The following is a 22,929-nucleotide window of genomic DNA, read 5'->3' as shown; positions in this document are numbered from 1 at the left end:
GCCAGGAGAAAAATTAAATGAAGTTACAGTGTCTGATAGCTTTCTCACAAGTCATTGTGTGTTTGCATTCAAAATCTCTAGTAGGAGGGTCAATTCATTGAGGGTTTTTTGGTGGTTGTTGTTGTTATTGATCATTTTTTGAGAGGAAAAGGATTTAGAAAGTTCCTTTGAAAAACTTTTTCTCACTTTTTTTGCTTGTTTGTAAGATTGTTTTTGTTTTATCCTCTAGGAAACTGAAAGGTCTTTCTTTGTGAAGTATCATACCCTTATTTTTCCTTAAAACTGTGCTATAGTTGCCTATGCATTTTGTTTTCACATTTTTCTAATGGATTTTCTTCTTTGGAAATATTATTTATTCTCTACCCAGTTTGTGAACAAAGAGATGGGGATCTTTGGAGAGGGTGTTCATGCTGCTTTGTTGTGGTCAGAAAAGGTAACCTTGAGTTTTGGGAATATTGTGGAGGAATTCAGAAGCTTTAGGAGTATTTATTGTGTGTAACTCAGAATAAAATAAGTAAATACCCAATACTTCAGTTCCAGGAAAGACTGGGAATCAGTAGAGCATAATTAACATGCAATCCTAAGAAAAAAATTAATAAAATACTTATTTTCTTATATATTTCCTTCAAATTTAGTAAGTGCTAAGTGCACAGCCTTTTTTTTTTTTCCCTGAAGACTGGGCAGGAGAGGGTTTACTTTTGTTTTCTATATAAGAGTGCTTGATGGGAAATTAGCTTTTGGATTAAAATGCAAAACTTATGACGAGCTATCAGTTAGTTATTAAGACACTGCCTATTCAAGATCACAGGAATTTAGGACACAGTTTTTTGAAGTCAAGTACCCCTCCATGCCTTTTGAGAATCTACATCACTGGACTCAGAGTGATAAGACTAAGAGTGAGTAATGATATATTTAAAAGTGTACCAACATGTCTAGTTAGGAAAAAACACTTGTCCTGTAGCTCAGGATAATGTGGTGTTACTTTATCAGAGTATTGCATAAAATTAATGCTTAGACACACACTTCATCTTTGCTTGTTTGATTTGTGCTCAATTTTGATAGTACACAAACTTGAATCAAAATGCTTTTTAATAAATCAAATCTTAAGACTCTATGATCAGTACCATTATGCTTTTTGGAGAGGAAGACCTCCCTGAAAAGCTGATATCAATCATTCTTGTCTGAGGTCTGAAGCAAATGTAACCTGCAAAGGCTGGTAGCTGGGCTATCTGCCATCTTTGCTGGCAGCATAAAGGCTCCGGATACAGTGTTCTAATAGAAGGAATATGGAGAGAAATCTGTCTGGTTTTAATGTGTGTTAAGTTTTTGAGATTAATTCATGTTTTTATGTATGGAAACAGTGATCTCTATTTCAGGGTCTATGGATGATGGATGGCTTTCCACTGTTGTGCCCTCTGGACAGTTTGTTGCCCTGTCTACTATTCTAGCTTTCCCCTTTATGTAAGACCATCTCTGTTTTGAGGAATGACCTGGGACAATTATTGGTTCAATTATATCAAAAGGTACAGAAGTCTTGGACAGAGATGTTGGCTTTGCTGTATGAATGTACAGTGCTAGTAAAAAAGGGCCACAATGAAGACAGTGGTCAAATGAAATGAGGACAGGATGGAAACTGCTTCATTATGGCACAAATGGACAGTTAGCAGTCATGCAGAATAGGGAGTGCTGAATACTTAATACTCAGGATTTAGCTACACAAGTTATAATTATCAGAATCTTCCACGACATGTTTAGATTTCCTTTCTGTAAATGAAGGGATTGTACAAATTGCTAATCACCGGATAAAAAATATTTAAAGGAAATACACCTTTAATATCACTTATGATGTAAACACAAACCCTCATTTGAAGTGATGATTGGAAGAAAGAAATAAGAGCATGTGAACAAGAAGAATTACTTTAACCCAGCATTTATATATGCATTAAAATGTTAACATTAATGACACTCTTCAAAACAACCTATAATAGTAAAATATAAAGGTCCTTCTTTTTTTATGCTAATAAGTAGTAGTCCAAAAAACCCCAAACCCAACCTTCAGAAAAAATATACAAAAATGTTTTTCCGCTGAATACATATTTAAAATGAAGACATGATGACAGCTTTCATTTGAGCACTGGACATTTTTTTTTCAGAGTTTGCTGCTGTTCATGCAAAATAAGTTGCTGTGATTGCAACATATGTATTATATGGCACATATGCTACCTCTTAGATAAAAGTGTAACTCTTGTGGTTCCTAGCATTTTTCTAAGGACATACAGTGTTTAACAGTAACAGATCTTTTTATAATACTTTTGCCATGTTTTTGGCAACTAAATATTTTTTCTTTAACCTTTCTCATTCATAAGTTAAATTTGTTGTTAGAGAAAAATGGAGTGTGGAGGTAGAAAGCAACAGTGTGAATAAGAGAGCAAGAGTGTTTTGACTGGCAGTTTTCTCTTTGGCTACCATTTTGTGTTTCTTTGTTGTAATGCAGAAGGGCAATAAATTGCCAGCTGCAAACAAGGGTCTGTTTAGCTGTGCACAGACAATCATATACAATCAATGGCGGGTTAAAATGCTGGTGTGGCACTTTAGAAATTAGGAATAAGAACCACTCCTAAAAAAATGTGGGTTTATTGTCTAATTTCTGACATATACAGTAAAGTACATGTATTTTCTATCTGTTTGTTTGATTGTGTTCAGTTGTTAAATCATTCTAAGGGTGTGGGCTTTGAATTATGGTATATTGAAACATATTTTCACACACATGATAATGAATCACAGCAATAAGACAAATAATCAAAACTCCACCCACAGTGCCAATGATTAAGTGTTTCATCTTGAGAATATTCCCATGAAACCAGTGGAACAAACCATATGAAGGATTTTTACTACAGGTGAGTGAGGAAGACAGCAAGCCCTTCTTTAGGGTTGAACATGAAGGAAGCTTTCTTTAAAGGATAGTATTATTTGTTCCCTACCAAAATCCTCAGTAAATGAAAGTGGACATTCAGTCTTCTCCCTCTTACTCCCAGAAATGATCCCATTATACTGGTAGTTCATAAATATGCAGCAAGGCCCATCTGTTCTATCTTGTGATTTAAGATAGCATCCTGTAATTCTTGGCGACGTCTGGATCTGATCACAAAGGTAGCAGAGGCAGTGCTGAAGCCACCATTACTCTCAGGTGTGTTGGCACAGGGCTTCTGAGGGGCTCTGACAAGACTATCAGTCTTTGTCAGAAGGGATCTTGTGCCCCGCTCTGCTGCCCATGGCTCAGGAGGGTGCTCTGCTCATAGAGCACTTCTGACATGGGGCTACCTGTGCTCCTGGAGGAGGGGCCCCTCGTCAGTCTCTAGAGCACTTGCCTAGGAATGCTTTCCCCAGATCAGGCTGGAGCACACCGTTACACTGTCAGGCTCTATCTTCAGATGGAGATGAATTTTTAGGCAATCTGTAGATCTGAGCTTACTGTCAGAATTATGAAAAGCCTTGGAAGGAATTCCATAAATGTTCAAAAATAGCTATTCATAAGCAACAACAGAATAGAAGTAACAGTTTGAGAGATTTTTTAACTCAATTACTTGTACATATTTATACAATATAGTGCCTGTCACAGATAATGTACAGCAGATTTATCATGCTTTATTATTTTAAAGAAGAGTTTGTTCTCTGAATGACGTTTGAAATAAATTGCAAATAAACAAGATGCTGCTTAATAAAACAATTAGTTCTCTACAGTCTCTGGCAGTGTTTTCTGAATTCTTATCAGCCCTGGTTTACAGCTGTAACTTCAGGATATAATAGGAGATTGAATCGTATACAGGCAACAAAACAGATGATCAAATTCACAAGGGATCATATCAGGCTTTTTCCAGTACCAAAGAAACATATTAATCCTTGTCACTGTTTTTTGAAACGCTGTGACAGAAATAAACCTGTACTGTAACTTGGCCCTTTTAATGAGCTTCTGGAGTGTGGGCCTTCCACTCAGCACCTGAAAAACACAACAAAACACCTTTTACATTAAAGATGTGAGGTTTGCTGCTGGCTAAATTTGTACACAGAAGTCTATAAACCAGTGCTCAGCCAGCTGGGAAGCAAGAAAGCAAATTCAGATTCTGTCATGAACTTCACAGACCAATTATCTACTTGGAATCATGGGAGTTTAACAAACAAATACCAGCCCCTGCTGAGCCTTTTCAGTCCAGCAGCTTATGGGTGATTCAGTTGCATCAGAGGCTTTTAGACTGATCAATTCTTAATCACAAAGCGCAAAAATTATTCTCAGACTCATGTCAGTTTCTTTGGACACCTTTGTTAACAATCTGCTTCAAATCATTTTTTTAAAGAACTGCAGACACTGTTTTTATTGACTTGCCACTTGTAAAATGTTTATAGCTTGTTAATTTATATTTACCCCTTTACTTTTGCCTGCAAATCAACATCACTTAGCACAGTTTGGTTACACTTTGTCCAAAGGAAATTACAGAAGCCTGCTATGGGGCTAAAATGAAGGAAAGCTGAGGAAAATCAATACACTGATGATTAAACAGATCGTAGCAAATTCACGGTTGTAAGCTACAGCATGGAGACATCAGTGTGATGCCTATCTAGCGGTTAATGTCCTTTCAGCCAGTTGAAGAAAATTTTACAATAAGGCAAAATGTAGCAGAAAAAATATAAGCTACTATAGAGCAATCTTTCTTTTTTGCTCGGCAGGAACAGTCCTGTTATTCAAATTTTATTTTGCTATTTGTCTTCACAGTAACTATAGAAAAGGCTTAGATTTAAGAAAAAGAAAATCTATTTTATAAGAAAATTTGCAGTGGGAGTTTTAAAGAACTCTTTGACTTGCAGTATCATTCACATCTACTGTAAAAGCTCTGTATTTACTGTTATTTTAAACCACTCTTTTCTGTCAGTGAAGTTCAAGTGTGAGATTTTCTATTTTAATCTTCCTTTTGCTTTAATTAGAAGACAAAAAGGTATAAGCCTGTTTCTGAACAAGTATCCTAACAAGAATGAAAATATTTAGTGTAAATTGTATATTGTTTAACAAAGTGAGAATCTGTCACTGCTCATTTTAATAGAGAAAAATTAGACTAAAGATAGGCAAATGGGGTTTTTTGCACATTCAATTCTTGTTTACATTTAAAAGCATGGAAGAAGTATTCAAGAAATTGACATGGAAGGAGGAGAACAGCCCTGGGAATAATAAGCAAACACTAGTACCAGAATAAAAGAAGGGTCCTGAGTGGGTCCAGAGACTTCAAATTTGTAGACACTTCTAACTTATGCACAGGACAGGTTTCCTCTCTACTACCCACTGCAGTGCCTCCACAGCACAATGTGACCCTGTGTGGTGTAGGTTTACTAACCAGTAGCCATATACAATAGATTATGTATAATGAACTTGAAGCACTAGGCTAAAATTATCACTATTGATAGGAACAGGGATGTCAGAGAAGAATTGGTTGCAAACAGATGGAACAAAACAACTCTGACTCGAGCTTTTGCATATCAGCATATGCCCATTTCGGGGGTTTCAAAGGCCGGGGTAAGGAGATGGCCCACAGAGATGGCCTCATTCCCTCCTACGAAAGGATATTCAGAGAGCAAAGTTTATTCAGGGAGAGATTATTTCTCTCTCTCACACAGCTTGAGGATGGGCAGAAAATGCTCACCCTGGTGAAGGAGCATTGCTGACCTACTCCTTGATTTTCCTGCCAGCCTGCAGCCTTTCAGTCACCCTGCCCTGGAGGTGCTGGCGCGCTGCTGTGGTGGCACAGCGTGGGCAGAGGCTGGCGGAGCCGGCAGGGGCAGCGGTGTCCGTGCGCTGCCAACTGCTCCGACCACATCCCTCAGCACTCCCCGGAGGGCCCACTGAGTCACCAGGAAAGCACAGCTGCATTCAGCCTTCCTCTTGCTGTGCTTTCCTCTGTTTATCCACAGTTGTGCCATGGTTATAGGCTCACTCAAAAATCAGTAGAAGAATATACTTGGGCCTTACTTTTGAACTCTAATGCGATAATGCAGCTTGTCATGGATGCATACCACCTTTCTTTTGACAATTTCCAGAAGAACCATGGTTTTATACTTGAAAAATAATCCTAAAATTCTTTATTTTAATTAGGAGAAGCATCATAAGGAGAACATGAAGTGCCAGAAACTTTATCTGTGTGCTAAGCTACATTCTGCTGCTGATTTATTTATATGATGGACTGTCTTTATTTAGCTGATAATTTTATCCTTTATCCAGTCTTAAAAAATCTGCTGTTTTTCTAAGAGGTTCTACACCAAAAAAGATTTTTGTTTTGGTTTGAAGCAGGTACATGCATAATTGCTTTAATAAATAGTATTTAATTAGTTGAAAAACAAATAAGCTACAACTAATTTTTCTGAATGATAGCATCTTGTAACCTGTGGTGTCATCTCGGGAGCTATAGATTCAGCAGTATTTTAAGATGTTTAAACATTCCCAGTAAAATATAGACAGAAATATTCTCAATACTAAAAAAGCTAGAACTCTAAATACATACAAATAGATTTCAAAGAAAAAATAGTCTACTCCGAATTCAACCTGTGCAAAAATCCAGTCACATTTCATATTTTTATTTAAAGTTAAATTGTAAACTCTGTACAAAGATGAAGAAAATTAAAAGAAAATGCAAATATGACAGATATTAAATATATAATGCAAAAGAAAATTAAGATAAAATATGTTATTAACAGAAGATTTGTTGCTTCCACAATTCACATGGCAGTTTAAAGTAAAATTTCAACTAAAATGTTTTAAAAAGTGTTAATGATGTTTTCCGTCATCGGAATCATAAACATGAATTAGAAACTTACCTTTGAAAAGATTTACTTCTAGTAATCTGTGTAATAGACTGATAATTCTACTGAAAGATTTAACTTCTCCTGTGTTTTTCTCTAATTCTTTATCTAGACCTGTAATGAATAGGATGAAATAACTGATAGCGAGAGTTGTAGTAAAACATGTCTGCATGATATTGATAGATTAAAAAGTGAAAAAAAAAAACACTGGAAAATGTGGGAAAAGATCCATGCCAGAATCCTCTTGGGTATGCCATTTTAATTGTGCTCTTGGGTATGTAGTTTTAGAGATTTTCTTCAGTTGTGGCATTGAAGGAAAAGTAAAATGAAGTGACAGAACAGATTAGAAGGCGATAATGGAAGGGAAAGTGAATAAACCAAGTGTAAACTTTTGAGAGGAAACACTAGTGTAAAGCCCACTAGTTATGCACTATTTAAAAAAAAGTTTTGTAGCTCCAACACTTTGATGAAGATGACTAATGAACTTTTTAATTAATTTATGATCCATATTCAAGAGTAAATATGAATGTGTTACCAAAATATCCTTTTTCAAGGGGCAGGTTCTTTGAAGTTACTAATAATCTTTGTGATTTATATTAAAATTACACAATAAGTTTATTCTGAAAAAAAATATTCTACTGCTATTCAGTTGCTTACACTTATTCCTATTGGACTATGATATGCTATTTATGAATGGAATTCTTGTTAATTTTGGCATATATAATTTATCTAATTATAGAAAGTATATAATTAAAAGAAAGTATAGCCATAATAAATCTTAAGAGGTTTTTGATAGCAAAAGAAACCAAATGCAAAGTGCTCTATTATGATGTTTGATGAAACTCCCTATCAGCAACAAAATTCCTTGAAAACCTCTGAACAATGCACTTTTTTTTTAACTTTGTCGAGCTGATTAGCTTGCTAAAGATCTGATCATTAAGAGTTTAGATTGTTTCTCTGTTAAATCAGATATGCCTCCTACAATTTTTACAATACTTCCTTTATAAATTAATTGTTCTGCGGTTATTTGTTAAAGAATCTCCCCCACGTGAAAAAGCAAAATCTCAGTAGATGCGGATTTTACACTGCACTAGATCAATCCCAATACCAGTAAATGGATATTATTAAACAGCATGGGGTAGTGCAAACTGGGAAAGAAAACTTGTAGTGTGCTGCCTTTGAGCAGACCTGGCTTGCATGCTGTGACAGGGCAATTGTCGACATGCTTTTTCATGCCAATCTGCAGCTTTTTCAACTCTAGATGCTATGGCAACCAGGGTTTAACAGACTAAGCAGCTAACAAGCTTCCCTGATGGAATTGTCTGGTTGTATGATTGCCTTGTCTTAGTGAAAATATAAAATAGACCAAAGACACTTGTGGACATTTGTCAAACTGATTATAATCTGGACACTCAGCTCATAATTATCTGTTATATATTGCATAGTATTGACCGTCAGTGTTTTCCATGCTGTCTGTAGAGAGCCCAAGTGCCTTTCTGTATACCCTGTTTCCTGTGGAAAGAACGTGTTTTGCTTAGGCTGAGTTGGTCAACATGGGAGATAAAATTACATGGATGTAGAAAATAAATGCCATCCACCTCTTTTTCTGTTTTTTTTTTTTTTTTTTTTTTTTTTTTTTTGTTTTGTTTTTTGTTTTGTTTTGTTTTGTTTCATTTTTACTTTGCTATTAAAATAAAAGAAAGGAAAGAAAAGCAAAATTTAAAGTAACACGATTCTTTACAAACATATGAAATGGAAAAAAACCCAACACTTTCAGGAAAGGGTTTTAAAAATCTGTGAGTTTCTTATGTCGATTTATCAGATAGTTGAGTTCTTTTTGGCCCCAAAGCATGGTTTGTGTTTCTTACTTGCTTGTTTGTTATTTGTTAATTTATTCTCAGAAGAAAAGGGCATTCACCATAAAACACGGGCCTAAGACTACATGTTTCCTAGCACCTTTTACAAGCTGAAATCTGTGGAGCTCATTACTTTGCAAAGGCTGCTTGGCCACTTGTAGAACACTGCTTTATTGTTTTGAATCTCTTTCAATTCTATTAAAAGCTAAGCAGAATGTTTTTACTGTGTTATTTTCTTGTTGTTGTTGATTGGTTGTTTGATTTGTTTGCTTGCTTTTGTCCTGAGGAGCTAAATTCAGAATTCATACTTTTCTATGTAGATTTCTTTGTGGCATTTTTACTCATACTGCATTTTGGGGTGAACCTGAGTAGGCTGCAAGAAGACTCATAGAATGCAGATAAAGTCTGAGTTCACAAGTAGGACCTTTGTCTTTGCCAGTTTGACTCTTGGAATTATGTCACTGCAGATGGTCCTGACTAAAGGTATCCTCTCAATGATCCTATTTTAGGGATGTTGTCTGCTGCTGTACCTCTATGAGGCCTGCAAATACCCAGCTATTTCATTCTTTCCTGTAGGCAGCAGAGCTCCTTATCCAGTTGTGCAGGTCATCTTCAAGGCCTCAGGAGTTAATGTTACAAATGTGCAGTGTTTTTTTTCATGAAGGAGAAGGTGAATGTTATGGACAGGATATTTGGAATCAGGCCTACTTCTTGGAGTAAATATGAGGAGTTCATTCAGTTCCACAGTGAAAGAACACTATATTGTTAAGTGAGTAAGGAAAAAAAACTAACAAACTTTCATTTACTGAATGGACAGACTTGTTAAATGTTCTGATGTTTAAGATGCCGTATTCATGTGTGGTTCATAATTGTGCCCACATGCTCAAAAAGGAGGTTGGCATCCTGGCCTGTATCAGCACCAGTGTGGCCAGCAGGGTCATGACAGGGATTGTCTCCCTGTAGTCAGCACTGGTTAGGCCACACCTTGAGTCTTGTGTTTGGCTCTGGGCCCCTCACTACACAAAAGACATTGAGACATAAACATGTCCAGAGAAGGTCAATAGAGCTGGGGAAGGGTCTAGAGAGTAAGCCACAGGAGGAATGGCTGAGGGAGCTGGGGTTACTTGGCCTGGAGAAAAGGAGTCTTAGGAGATACCTTATTGGTCTCCACAGCTGCCTGATAGGAGGCTAGTGAGGTAAAAATTGGCCTCTTCCCCGAGGCAGCTAATGATTAAACAGAGAAAATAGCCTCAAGCAGCTCTAGATGAGCTTCAGGTTTGAACTGGGAAGAATTTCTTCACTGAAAGGGTGAGTAGGCCTTGAAAAGGGCATCCAGGGAAGTAGTGGAGTCATTGTGCATGGAGGTGTTCAATAAATGATTGGGTGTGGCACCTAGTGCTATAGTGGTGTTTGGTCAAAAGTTGGGCTCAATCATCTTGAAAGTCTTTTCCAGTGTCCAAATAACTAACTTTGGCTGTGGGAAACAGTAACTGTGACCTGTGGTGCCTTTGGTCACTGTCTCATATATGGGCCTTCCAGGTCTCAGCCACCATCTAGCCACAGTGCAGGTCATTAGCCTCTTTTTGGCCATCTGACTTGGTGCATGCACTATTCATACTGTTTGAAGTTCACTGTACTTTGAAACAGAAGATATAAGTTTGCCACTTACAGGAAATCTTTTTACATGAGTTCAAATCAAATATTACAATTAGAAAGAGATATGAAGAAAATTAAAAAAAAAACTACCCCAAACCCTCAATCACTGTATGTGTGATTTATACCTTTCTGCTGTGTGTATTTTACGATGAATCATGGGGATAAAATGTGGAAGTCTCCTCCCTGGAAGTGTTCGAGGCCAGGTTGGTTGGAGCTTTTAGCGGTGTGGTCTAGTGGAAAGTGTCCTTGCTAATGGCAGTGGGTTGGAACCAGATGATCTTTGATGTCCCTCCAAACCCAAACCATTTAATAATTCTGTGATATTTTTTTTTCTTTCTATTAATGTACACATTCAGATTGGATGTAGCTGGCCCTTATCTTTGAAAATCAGATTGTTAGGAGGTAAAAAGCCACCCCAAATAACTTGTTTTTATATTTATTTTTTTTTCCTGAACATCCCAGTTTAAAACAAAATTAAACAGAAAACCATTGGTTTTGGTCCTGTCTGCATAAGCAGAGGTCTGGCAGATTTTGAACTGTGATGAGACTTCATCTTTTTGTGAATATTTACCTATTTAGTCTTAGAAGAATGTGATATTAAATTTTCTAACTATATTTACACATAGAATTTACCCATAGGAAACACAGATTTGTCTTGAAGGAAAAGCTGAAAGGACATCAAAGAAGGTCTGTGGAAATCCAGGGCACCGGGAATATTTCCCTGTCTACTCTGGGGTGCTCTGACCCCCAGGGGAGCACTGACTTCCACCCTCATTCACGGAGAAAGTTTCCTGGACTTCAAGACAGACTAGAATCCACAAAAGTATGAAATAGATTCTAGAGAGTAGTGTAGGTGTATCACCTGGGGAGAAATTTAGGTTTTGGGATTTTTAGTTTGTTGAAGATGGAAGTAAGATGGAGGGCACAGGGTGTTGTCCTGAGTTTCTTCTTCATGGGTTTGGGTGGCATTTTGTAATTGGGCAGAAAAGTCCGCATTGCAGGCTCTTTGGGATCAATTATTGGGTTAAAAGGGAAAATAATCTAGGTGTCAGTTCTTAATTGGATAGCTTAGTCTTAAAAGACTTTGTAAAAAGAGATTGTTAGCCATTTTGTGCCTTCTAATGAAAAGCTGCCGAACTCACAGTAGTGAGACTGTTTTACTGATAAGAAATAATAAACACCTGAGTCCAAACATGAACTACTGTCTCAAGTGTCTTCAATCCAGACCCAGAGAAACTGATGACTGATACAGCCACAAAGGTCCTGTAAGGTACTCCTAAAAAGCATAATCAAAAAGCATTTAGAACACTGGAAAAGTGAGCAACACATCAGCAAGTCATAATCAATATACAAAGGAACTTCTGCAATATTTTGCAATAGAACAGAAACACAGTGGTTTTTTTTTTTAACATGGAATACTATGGATTGTCCTGTTAAACGGAGATCACATTAAAACTACATTTTTTCTTTACATAAACATAAGCATAAGAAAAAACCTGTCTAAAACCTAAATAAAGGAGTGTAGCATCAGAATGTAACTGCCAGTGATCAAAGCAGTTAAACATGCATATTGCCTTCACTTCTGTATTTAATACAGTGGGACTGGCTAAGATTATCTTGATAGAATTCAACTCTGCTCTAGGATCTATTCAATTTTTATGCTATACAAATAGTACAATAAAGAAATGTGAAAAGAATTCCCAGTAAATGTCATGCAGTAAAAAGCAACCAGCCCATCCCTATTTATAGAAAAAGAAGTAGTATCTTTTATAAGAAAATTTCAGTTAGGACAAAAATTGAATTTTTGGTATGCAACTTATCCTCATAACACCTGAATTGTTAACACTAAAGGGAAAGAATTTTAAAGAAGCTAAAATTTAAATTATAGCTGAGACTAACATTTTTTTTTTCTATCCAACTGTGTTGAATCTCAAGTTATGTATCTTATTCTAAACAGGTATTAGAATATATATACCTCACTAGAAATAATTTCACAACAAAAAATGCTAATTTATGCATATAGACTTGCAGATAAACGTGCATATGAGACCTTGAAAAATCTCACCAAAGACTAAAGACAATCTGAACATTTAAAGCTTTCTAATTAGATATTAGAATATTTTGTTATTTTAAGTGTATCCATGTATGCATTAATATATGAATACATACTAATTAAGATATTTTTTTAATAGTGCACAAATAAATTTTTACTTGGTGATCAGATTTCTGATCTTTGCAATAGGGATAAAGTTGCTAACAAAGGATTTCAACTGCTTATTTAGAGTTTTGAACTGAAAACATTGCTTCATCTAGGTTACTCCATTTCCCCTGTGATATCCAAATAATTCTGATTTCCATCTTTTGCCTTTACATGCCTTTTGGTGACTTAATGAATGGCTGTTTCTCATGCTAGAATTAAAACAGTTAACTTTTGCAGAGAAGAGATATGTCAGTACTCATTTTGCTTAAAATGCTGGCAATGGAGAAAAAGAGTAGCAATATAATGTGACCTGTGCATTGTATAAGAGAGAGTAATGCTTCCTTATTATGAGAGAACATTAAAAGACTTTCCTACAAAGGTTTAGCTTCTATAAAAGAGTAATTTTCAGGAGCTTGAAACGGTTGGCTGAAGCACACATCAATTTGTTTGCTATTTCTAGAATATATTTTATCAACACCTTTTCTCTACAATTTACATTTTTCAAAATGTCACTGTTTCTGTGTGAGATACTAAGTATGGACCAATTAACTATTGATGCTTTCTGCCAAGAATAAATGTTGCAATATAGCATATATGCAGGACAGAATAAATATTCTGTGATGGAAATGCAGAAATTATGAGGCTACTGGTGAGTAATGCACTTGAAATTACCTGAAGCCATGAGTCAGATGCTAATTATTAATGTAGAATCTGTTACAGAGATAGTTGAAAATGGTGAGGAAAAAAAAGAACATAAAGTCATCTAATGCTTTAGTTTTTATCTTTCCTAGGGAAAAAAACCCAGTTTACCTGTTTTGAAAATTTATTCAGCTAGGAAATTTTTAAAATATGGTTTATACAGCCAGAATGGTTTCAGCACAATCAGACTAAAAACCTTAGAAAATACCTACACAGAAGGAAGTAGGTCTGAAAAAATTAAATCTTTTCTGAAGCAACACAGAGGCTACTCTATCCAGGTGAAGTTGTGATAGAAAATAGAAGGGGTCTTTTAGAAAATCTCTTATCCTCAAAAGTATTTCTTGTTCTTTTAAATGATCTGGAGAGAAGAAGAACAATTTCAAGTCTTGTGGAGCCTTTCAGGTTTTTTTTTTTTTTGTTTGTTTTTCTGGTGACTAAAGTAGGGACTGAGCAATGTCAGAACATCTGGAGGTGAAAGCAGTTCACAGGTACTTGCTGGTGGTTCCTGTGTTCCCTGTTTATAGATAACTGGCTATTAGTCAAGAAATCACGGGTCTTGGCAGTAACTCAAACTACCAGTAGCTACATATTGGTAGAGAATGGTTGGGCAGAAAGATTCTTAAAAAATTACTTTGGTTAAATTTTGGTTATTGTCACCAGATTTTATTTACCACCATATGGTTTCACTGGATGAAGAGCCAATCTTATTGGCTCATCATTTCTAAATTTCTAATTTAGAAAATGTTAAATTTTTATGGCAGCTGTATCTGCATGTTATTTCATTTCAAAATAAGGTGATGTCTCTGTAAATACACACCCATTAAAAATGGTCAGGTTTAGAAGTTTTATATAACCTTAAGGTAGCTGCTGGGTCTCAAGAACCTCTGTAGGAAACAGAAAAAGAAAGTGGGAGATTGTAGTTACATATTTTTTTTTCCCCAGAGCTGAAGTTTCTGAGGTCTTAGTCTCCTGACAATCACAAAGATGAGATGTAGCCATAAGTGCAATCTTGTGCTGCCAGAATTCATGACACGAGCCGGCTGCATCAAAGGAAGAGTTTCTTTAGAGTGAGTGACTATTAAGGAATTTGGGTGATGACATGTAATCTTTCACAAAGATGCTTATTGAAAAACTGTCCCTCATACAGGCACAACCTCCTCTGGAGATCCTTGTCTTCAGCCCACTTCAGTAAAATTCAGAACTCCTGCCTGTGCTTAGTTGCATATTTTGTCCTATAGGACTATTTGTGAAAGTAAACCACCAAGGTTGTGTTCATTCACATAAATAAGCATGATTTTGAAAGGTAAAACCTTGTTTCATACGGGTAAAGCAGCACATGTATGCACATGCTTGGATTCTCTGAAAAGAGAACTCCACTTTCTCCCTTCACATTTGGACACACTTCTGCAAGCTTTACTCCTATCCAAGAAGTTTTAAATAATGTTTCATTAGGTAAAACATCTGAGAATAAATGGGTAGTAACATGTCAGACTGTTTACCTCTTGTTTGGAGTATCTACTTCAACCATTTCCTTTGGTGAGCCCTAAGTAATGTTCTATACTTTGCAGGCTTCTCTAATTTTGTGGTGTTTGAGTAAAGCAAAACTGCAATATTAATTGAAATATTCACTTTGGATAAATGTTTAACCTAGTCTTCAAGATACTGTGTGTTTTGCAAGTTAAGTGGACAGAATTTTTAAAATAGTTGTACTGCCATCAGATCTCCTTTCTCCTGTACAGGGACCTTCTATTACTATTGGGTAATGATGTATATAACATAATACATTAATGTTGCTTTAATGTGTTCAATAGTACAGAAGAATGTAGCAATTAGGCACTAAGGGATTCTTTTTGCTATGATTTGATGAGGTGGTCAATTACCTGTGCTGTACGACAGCAAGCGGTACAATTGGTTTAACTTAATAAGTACATTGACAAAAAGGGCCACTGTGATGTACATTAGTTGCACTTAAAAGGTTCTTTTGAGTTATTACCAAAGTAATACCTCAAATATAAATTAATTTAATTTGTTTAGAACAGTTTACAATTTACACATCATTAAATCTTTTTCTATCGCAGATTGTAAAATACATTAGGTAAATTATAAACGTCTAACCAAAAAGTGAACATTTGACCATAATGGCTACTTAGAAAAGATAAAAGGTAACAATTTGAGTAGAACTTGCCTTAAACTGAAGCTCTTAAACTAAGATTGATGGAAAACAGTTTTTGAGAAGAAATAATGCATACTGATTTATATAAAATGCTGTTCATTGTATTTTCCTTTTCGTATTAAACTTAATGAATAGATATACCTTTTTTATTTTGTGGTACCCTACCATTAAATGATACCATCTTTTTTTCCTGCCTAAATAAATTCTAATTCTTGTCACCTACTATCTGTACAGGAAGATTTGAGACATTATTCCTAATTGAGATTTTTACTGAATATCTTTTAAAGATAAATTTGTTTTATTCTTTCACCCACTATTTAAAAGGATTTTTCACATTTTTATCTTCTAAAGGAATTGTCAATGAGAAACTAAAACTGCATAGACTATACATTAAAATCACTTTAGTTTTTAAGCTGTCATGAACTGTTTCAAAAAATGCTAAGTTGCTATTGTTTAATGTCTGTCATTTTATAATGCTTTAGAAGTTATCTATCCTGTAAAATTATTAACTGATGCTAAAATTGCCTTGTAAGTATTAGGACAATAGCAATTTTGTAACAGCTGGGACACTGCCAATGTAAGATAAGTACATTTTGCTCTGTAGATTCATAAAGTGCTTTGAAATGGTTTGTAACTGATGGATGGATGCATTTTCTAAGTGTAGAAAGCAATATTTTGTAGAGGGAAATGGCTTGAAAGCTGACACACATGCATGCAAATGCCATTCTCTTCAGTAAGTAATTTGCTTTTTCTTTCAAAAGCATAAATGGCATAGTTAGACACATTATTTTGTATATTGCACATAACAATACAAGATGCACAAAAACAGCAAGTACAAAACATTTCATATTGATAGAGGAACCCATGGCTGTAGTATATGATTAGCATAAATGTATACACACTGAAGAAATGCCTTCAGGATTAAAAAGTAAGGCTGAAAACAGGAAAAGTTCTTCTAACTTCAAGAAATGAAAATATTTAGAATATACTTTTTACTTCTAGAGTTTAAAAATAGCTAAACTGCATAGAACCAGAATCAGATCATGTGCTCAGTATTGCATCTGACCCAACAGCCTCATATCTGGCCTTCATTCTGAAGACAAATAATTTCAATTAATCTTCCAAATGTTTGTATGCCAGTGACAAAACCCAGGAGGATACTACTCTGGAATATATGCAGGCATGGATAGTCTTGTAATTTAAAAACCTTTCAATGCCAGAACTGATATCTGATTTTTATAATTGTTTCCTATTTGTGGTTTATATAATGTTATTATTTAGGTCATCTGCATTGTAAAACTCACACTAGCTATGAAAACTTCTGGCCAGCCTTTGTAATGATCTTTCATATTAACCTGATGCTTTAGGTCCTTGCTCTTGGAAATTTCCAGGTTCACTCAGCCATCCAGCACTGATGAATCTCAGCCTCACTGAGCAACTGAGAATACAGCTAAGCCTATACTGAGTAAGTGAAGTCTTAGTCTGGAAAATGGTCCCCAATGAAATCTTTGGAATATCAACTTCAGCAGGTCTACTCGATATGATTAGTGTCAACATATGGCCTTTTTGTTTAAAGGAAGGAACATTTCCTTCATAGAATCTTGTTAAATCTCTCATTCTACAATTATTGTAATCATGACCTCTATTGTTCATCATTTCCACTAAAATTTTTGCTTCTACATCAGCTTCTTAAGATATATATTCCCATTAGATACAAAACAGCCATTAATCTTAATGGAAGCTATACTCAGAAATGGAGTGGGAAAGGTACCCAGGAGGTTTTGTCATATCTTTAAATTCAGTAACAAAAAAATCTATTTGAGCAAAATTCTGATAATGAATGCACGTTGTTGAAGAATTAAAATTTAAAATATATTTACATACCTCCTGAATTTATATTAAGAAGAATTGAAACAATACTTCTACTGGATTATGGGGCAGAACCCATGCTGATTTCATCCTAAGAAAAGCTGCTCTTTTTGTTTTACTGTAGGAAAGAGAGTAGGATGAATAGCTCATAAGAACAGCTTATCTGACAATCTGGGTCTTAATATGCTTGATCCTTGCTTGTGAACAGATGATATTATTTTAAGAAGTATACAGTTTTTTTACAATATAAACCCATTTTATTTATTGTTTTTCCCACAACTTTATATTTAAAATTCAAACTTGGAACAGCAAAGTTTGTTATTCACCACATCTTTCACTCTTTTTCTGAACTTGATATCTGCAAAATGCATGAAAAAACCCTTGAAAATTATTCTCTTTTCTCGGGAATAATCTCCTTAAAAGCATCCTGAAGATTGTTTATGTTTTTGAAGTATTTGAAACTCTCTTTTTTAGAATTAATTGTCAATTTTTTTGATTGCAAAATTGTGGCAACATTATAATACAATGACTGATAAGAAGAATATAGCCATGATCAAAATAAAAAATTCAGTCATTATAATTGTCCTTCAGAAGACATAGTTATCCCTATGTGTACTAAAATAAAATAAAATTATTAATAATAAGAATAATTTGTTTTTAATGGAAAATCCTGATTGCAGTTCTTTAGAAGATTGTCATAATACCTCTTTGTTTTGAAGGGTCAGTTTGTAGCAGGGAACGTGAGAAAAACATTTAATCAGAAACTGGCAAACAGTCAGTAGAGTGGCAAGAATTTGATGGTAAACAATACTTCTCCATAAAATTGCCAGATTGAAAGGATCTGATGACTCCCACTTCTAGGAGCTACTTGGAAGAGTCACAACTATTTTTATATGCATGTGTTTTTAGAAACACATTGCAAAAAAGAATCACAAAAATCATTTTACGAGAGTAAAATGGGTTAGGTGTTTATCTGTATTGTATCTGCCCTAAGGAGAAATTTCAGCACATGGAGTACGTTTGTCACTTGAGATTAAGGCTATAACACATCAAAACCTTCTGCTATTTTGATAGCTGCTGTGACTGGAGGCCACAGGTTGAAACTGAGCCTTGGAAGACAAAATTTTTTGTAATCTATAATATATGCAACCTTTGAAACACCACCAGAGATCAGTTAAAAATACATCTGGTTCATAAATCAATAAACTGAAGAAAAGTATTGTATTTGCACTTTATTACAGCTTGACCAACATTATAGTTTTCCTGAAAGCAGTATTTAAATAAAATGATCTATGGTTTTGCTTTGCAAAAAAATAGCTAATTTGTTTGCTTTTGAAAAAAATTAAAATTATGTGCTTCTAGGGTGTAATACATGAGAAAATTAAAAAGGGATTGTGAATACTACTTTTAGAAACTGCACTTTTAAATTTTCTTTCCTTTAAGTGAAAGTATAATTAATTATTAAGAAAATGAGAAAAAGATGTTCGTTATTATTTTTTCAATTCTCTTATGTTTTTCTTAAATGGTGTCACATAATTTCCCTGCATGTTTAATTCATTCTTTGTAAGAAAACACATAGCCAAAAAAACCCCTCCCTAAACCAGACAAAAAAATTTAAGTCTTTTTAGTTAAAGTCTTGACTTCCCCACTTTGTCATTCTTCTAGAAATTTTGTGTGTGTGCGTGTGTGTGCACAGCAACAGCACACAACCTTGTGTCAGTTCTATTGCTAAGCAATGAACATAAAAAAGTTCTTCAGGAACCAACTGTTCTTAATGTTCTTCAAAAATTATGCTGAAGCATTTGTGAATAACATGAAATCAGATTATGTTTTATTTGAAGAAATAAGTAATATGAACAAATATTTTGAGTACTGTGCTTTCCCAGAGTGTGCATATTGACACTGTTTAGTTACCATATGCAATACAGTGCAGGAAAAGTACATCTTTGGTTTTAAGATGATGAAACTACTACTTCACTAAGTAAAGCTAATTAGAGGCAGAAACTAGACATCACACTAGAGACAAAAGGAATTCTGTTGTCCCAGCTTTCCGATCAAAACCACTGGAAATTCTTTTACTTAATCTCATAAGGAGCTTGAAATATTGGTATACTGCAAAAGTCTTCAGACTCCTAAATTGGGAATTTGTTTTAGAACAGCCATAATGTTTGGATTAAAACTGCCTTTGTATCTTTTGGAAAAGAAAAAAAAAAGAACAAAAAGTGTCATAATGTAAATAGTATAAATAACTGAGACTTGCTGTGCCTTAGGAAAAAAACTGTTTATCAAGAAAATGCGTAGTGAGAGTTTGGCCATGATTTAGGCACTACTTTCAATTCTCCCATTTGGCCTTTGGTGAAGCAGAAGCGATCATTTTCTTCTACACAGTTTCTGCAATTCCATCTCACTCTTATTTTAGTACATAATTAGGTGTCCAGCATTGTGAGCATGTTATACAGAAGAATATATACACTAGTGATTTGAATAGGTTTTACGTACTCTAGCTATCAAGACACATTAACCTTTAATGTGTTAAAGTCAGAAGAAACTTGGTGAGAGGTTCAGAACCCTTGCTTGCCACACTCATAAGTCCCTCATTCCCGTTTGCAACTTCCAGGCTGTGACTCAATAGCTAGTATTCTGAGACTGAGATGAAACAGTAAGACAGTTGTAAATACATCATTACACCCAAAATGTTTTATTTTCAGAATGCAATGATCCTGGCAACAAAAAGACTTGCTTCCAGTGAATCACTAGCAGGTACTTTCACATTTTAAAATGATAAAATATGTGAGATTCTGGCAGGTTCACTTACCTCCTCAAATTGTCTTTTATAAAATTTTGCACATCTGTCATACTTTTTATCAACTTATTTTTAAAAAAAAATAAAAAATTGCATGTATTAAGGAATTGAGTATGAGCATTCTCCAAATAGGTCAATGATTAATGTCATAATCTTTTTTACAAGACTGAGAAGACAAAGGTTTAGTGCTGATTATTTATGCACCATCTGTAAAATGGTGAACCCCTTTAGCTTCTATTAATTTATATACATGCATTGACATATATGCATATATGATATATAATGCATTCATATATGTGCATTGACATAAATTAAGATTGAGATGGGTCTTATTCAAGATGAAATAAGACATCAGTGGTACAGTACTGGTATAGTCTGTGGTGGTATAGTCTAGATATTTGAGGCAGTAATAAGGCAGAAAAACTTCAGAGGCTACTAAGAAGTTCCTCTCACTTAAAATAATGAATAAAATAAAGACCCTTCTCCTGGGCTCAGTCCTCATCAGAGGCAATAGATCACCTGTGTTTGCTTTTCAGGAGACTATGAACTTTATTGGATATAAAGACACAAAGCAGAAGAAGTTACTGAGTTCAAGGCTTCTCTGAGCATGTCAGGATAATCTAGTTCTTCACATACAAATTTCCTTCCTTCCTTCCTTCCTTCCTTCCTTCCTTCCTTCCTTCCTTCCTTCCTTCCTTCCTTCCTTCCTTCCTTCCTTCCTTCCTTCCTTCCTTCCTTCCTTCCTTCCTTCCTTCCTTCCTTCCTTCCTTCCTTCCTTCCTTCCTTCCTTCCTTCCTTCCTTCCTTCCTTCCTTCCTTCCTTCCTTCCTTCCTTCCTTCCTTCCTTCCTTCCTTCCTTCCTTCCTTCCTTCCTTCCTTCCTTCCTTCCTTCCTTCCTTCCTTCCTTCCTTCCTTCCTTCCTTCCTTCCTTCCTTCCTTCCTTCCTTCCTTCCTTCCTTCCTTCCTTCCTTCCTTCCTTCCTTCCTTCCTTCCTTCCTTCCTTCCTTCCTTCCTTCCTTCCTTCCTTCCTTCCTTCCTTCCATCCCTATTTTCCTTCTGGCCTGCTAAAATAACTGTGTCTTTTTTTGCTGCTGAAAGGATATGTCATTTACATCTTAGATAAGTTCTTGTAGCTTAATTTCAGACCTATGATTTACAGCATAATTTTAAAAGTTACTGAAAAAGGGAGGAGATAAAAACATTTCTGGGGTAAGATAAAAGATGAAATAATCCATATTTACATGAGAGTGAGGGTGATACAGGTATTTGCATAGTGTACTTTTTTAATTACTAAATTGAATCTTCAATAAAATAGAGAATATTTAGTCTTGTAAATAAAGAAATAATCTCAGTTCTGATACTTTTGTAAAAATATCAGTACTGTATCAGTACAGTATTTCACTGTATTATGTATCTGATGCATCTATACTGAACAGTAGAACAACTTTACAGCGTCACCTTTGAGAGTGTCATGATCTCAGGTGTCCTAATGATGAAAGGGACTGAATAAAATTAAATAATTCCATAAATCTGACTTCACCACTGAAATGTCATATTTCTGTGAGCTGATCATATGGGTCTTCCTGGCCTGGGGTTATCATCTGGGAGGCAGAAGAGTGATCTAGAGGTAAAATGGTCAGGAAATAGAACTACTGTGTTAGGTGGCATCAACAAGAGAAAGAGGCTTTGAGTAGAGCTCCTCCTGACTGACTGCCAGGCAGAGGAATCGGAATTTCAATATAGTTAAGAGGGAAATGAAGAACACGTATATTCTGGGCAGTTAAGAAAATCATTCTTAGAATTCAAGGCTGTGTGTTTTATTTATTGTTTTCAAACCTGTAGTTATCAAATGTCTTTCACTTTCTGCAAGTTAGAGGTCTGAGTTGCTGAACCTGACACCATGAAAATGGAAAAAAATCTCTAGGAATATTTTTTTAAATATTTTTTATCTGACAATTAGACTAGTTCAGATTTTTTTTCTGGTTATTTAAATTTTTTTTTTCCCAGATATTCAGTGATATTCTACATATCTATAATTGGAAATTGTCTTGCAATTGGAATGATAGTGTTGAAGGACAACATGAAGGCTCCTGTATGACTAAGGTATTCTCAGTAGCATTACAGCCACATATAGGTAGAGTAAGTGAAAAACCCACATGTATAAGTCCAAAGTTTTCAGTTTTATTGAATGGTAGTTACAGTAACTACTTCATCATCCTATCCATCTTATTAAACCAATACCATTGTAAAAGCCACCAACAGATTAAAAATTTCTCACTTCCATGCATCTGAGTCAGCATAGTCATAAAGTCTCATGGTCACAGCTTCTACCAGTTATATAAATTGAGCTAAATAGTTAATATTCTCTGAATCCTTTCCTAATTCTGCTACTGGAACAAGTTGTTCCCCCACCACCCATGTATTTCCCTCCTACACACTACTTCCATTCAATTCCTCTGACAAAGTCTTATCAGATTGCATGTACCCCTGTGCCTGATAATTTTTCTTAAGGCTTCTGCATTTGAAAGATATCCAGATTTACAAGAAAGAAAACTGACTCTGAATCCCTAGAGTAATAAAAACTTCTGGACAGCTGTTCCCATAAGGAACAGAAACTGGTTCTCAGAAACATACAGTGATGGGGGTTTGACTTCCCTCTACATGTAAATTATATCTTTATATCTTATATATACTATTGTATAATATTTATATATAAATACACATTTATTATGTATAACATAAAATATGTATTACACATTTATGCTAATGTTTTAAAATTCACTTAAAATGCTGAGTAGCTTCAATTCTTTCTGTTTCTGTCAAAGTCAGGCTTA

General features: G+C 35.1%; 2 long non-coding RNA genes across 5 annotated transcripts in view; one reads left to right on the top strand and one right to left on the bottom strand.

The window, feature by feature from the left end:
* Nucleotides 1–1,876: 1,876 nt before the first annotated feature.
* Nucleotides 1,877–10,653, bottom strand: LOC135302962 (uncharacterized). Its single transcript, XR_010364507.1, has 3 exons — nucleotides 10,478–10,653; nucleotides 7,049–7,135; nucleotides 1,877–3,997 (listed from the first exon to the last, which is right to left on the bottom strand). It is a non-coding gene; the product is annotated as an uncharacterized LOC135302962 (long non-coding RNA).
* Nucleotides 9,605–22,929, top strand: part of LOC135302961 (uncharacterized) — a 30,908-nt gene continuing 17,583 nt past the window's right edge. For 3 of the 4 annotated variants that reach the window (XR_010364505.1, XR_010364504.1, XR_010364503.1), the window contains exons 1-5: nucleotides 9,605–10,004; nucleotides 14,194–14,318; nucleotides 16,792–16,889; nucleotides 20,002–20,053; nucleotides 22,103–22,198. This is a non-coding gene — a long non-coding RNA (uncharacterized LOC135302961). The remainder of the gene's footprint in view (nucleotides 10,005–14,193; nucleotides 14,319–16,791; nucleotides 16,890–20,001; nucleotides 20,054–22,102; nucleotides 22,199–22,929) is intronic. The other variant, XR_010364506.1, reaches the window with a different exon arrangement.

The sequence above is a fragment of the Passer domesticus genome, chromosome 6 (genome assembly GCF_036417665.1).
Source record: "Passer domesticus isolate bPasDom1 chromosome 6, bPasDom1.hap1, whole genome shotgun sequence".
Classification (NCBI taxonomy): domain Eukaryota; kingdom Metazoa; phylum Chordata; class Aves; order Passeriformes; family Passeridae; genus Passer; species Passer domesticus.
This window is presented reverse-complemented; position numbering and strand designations above follow the sequence as displayed.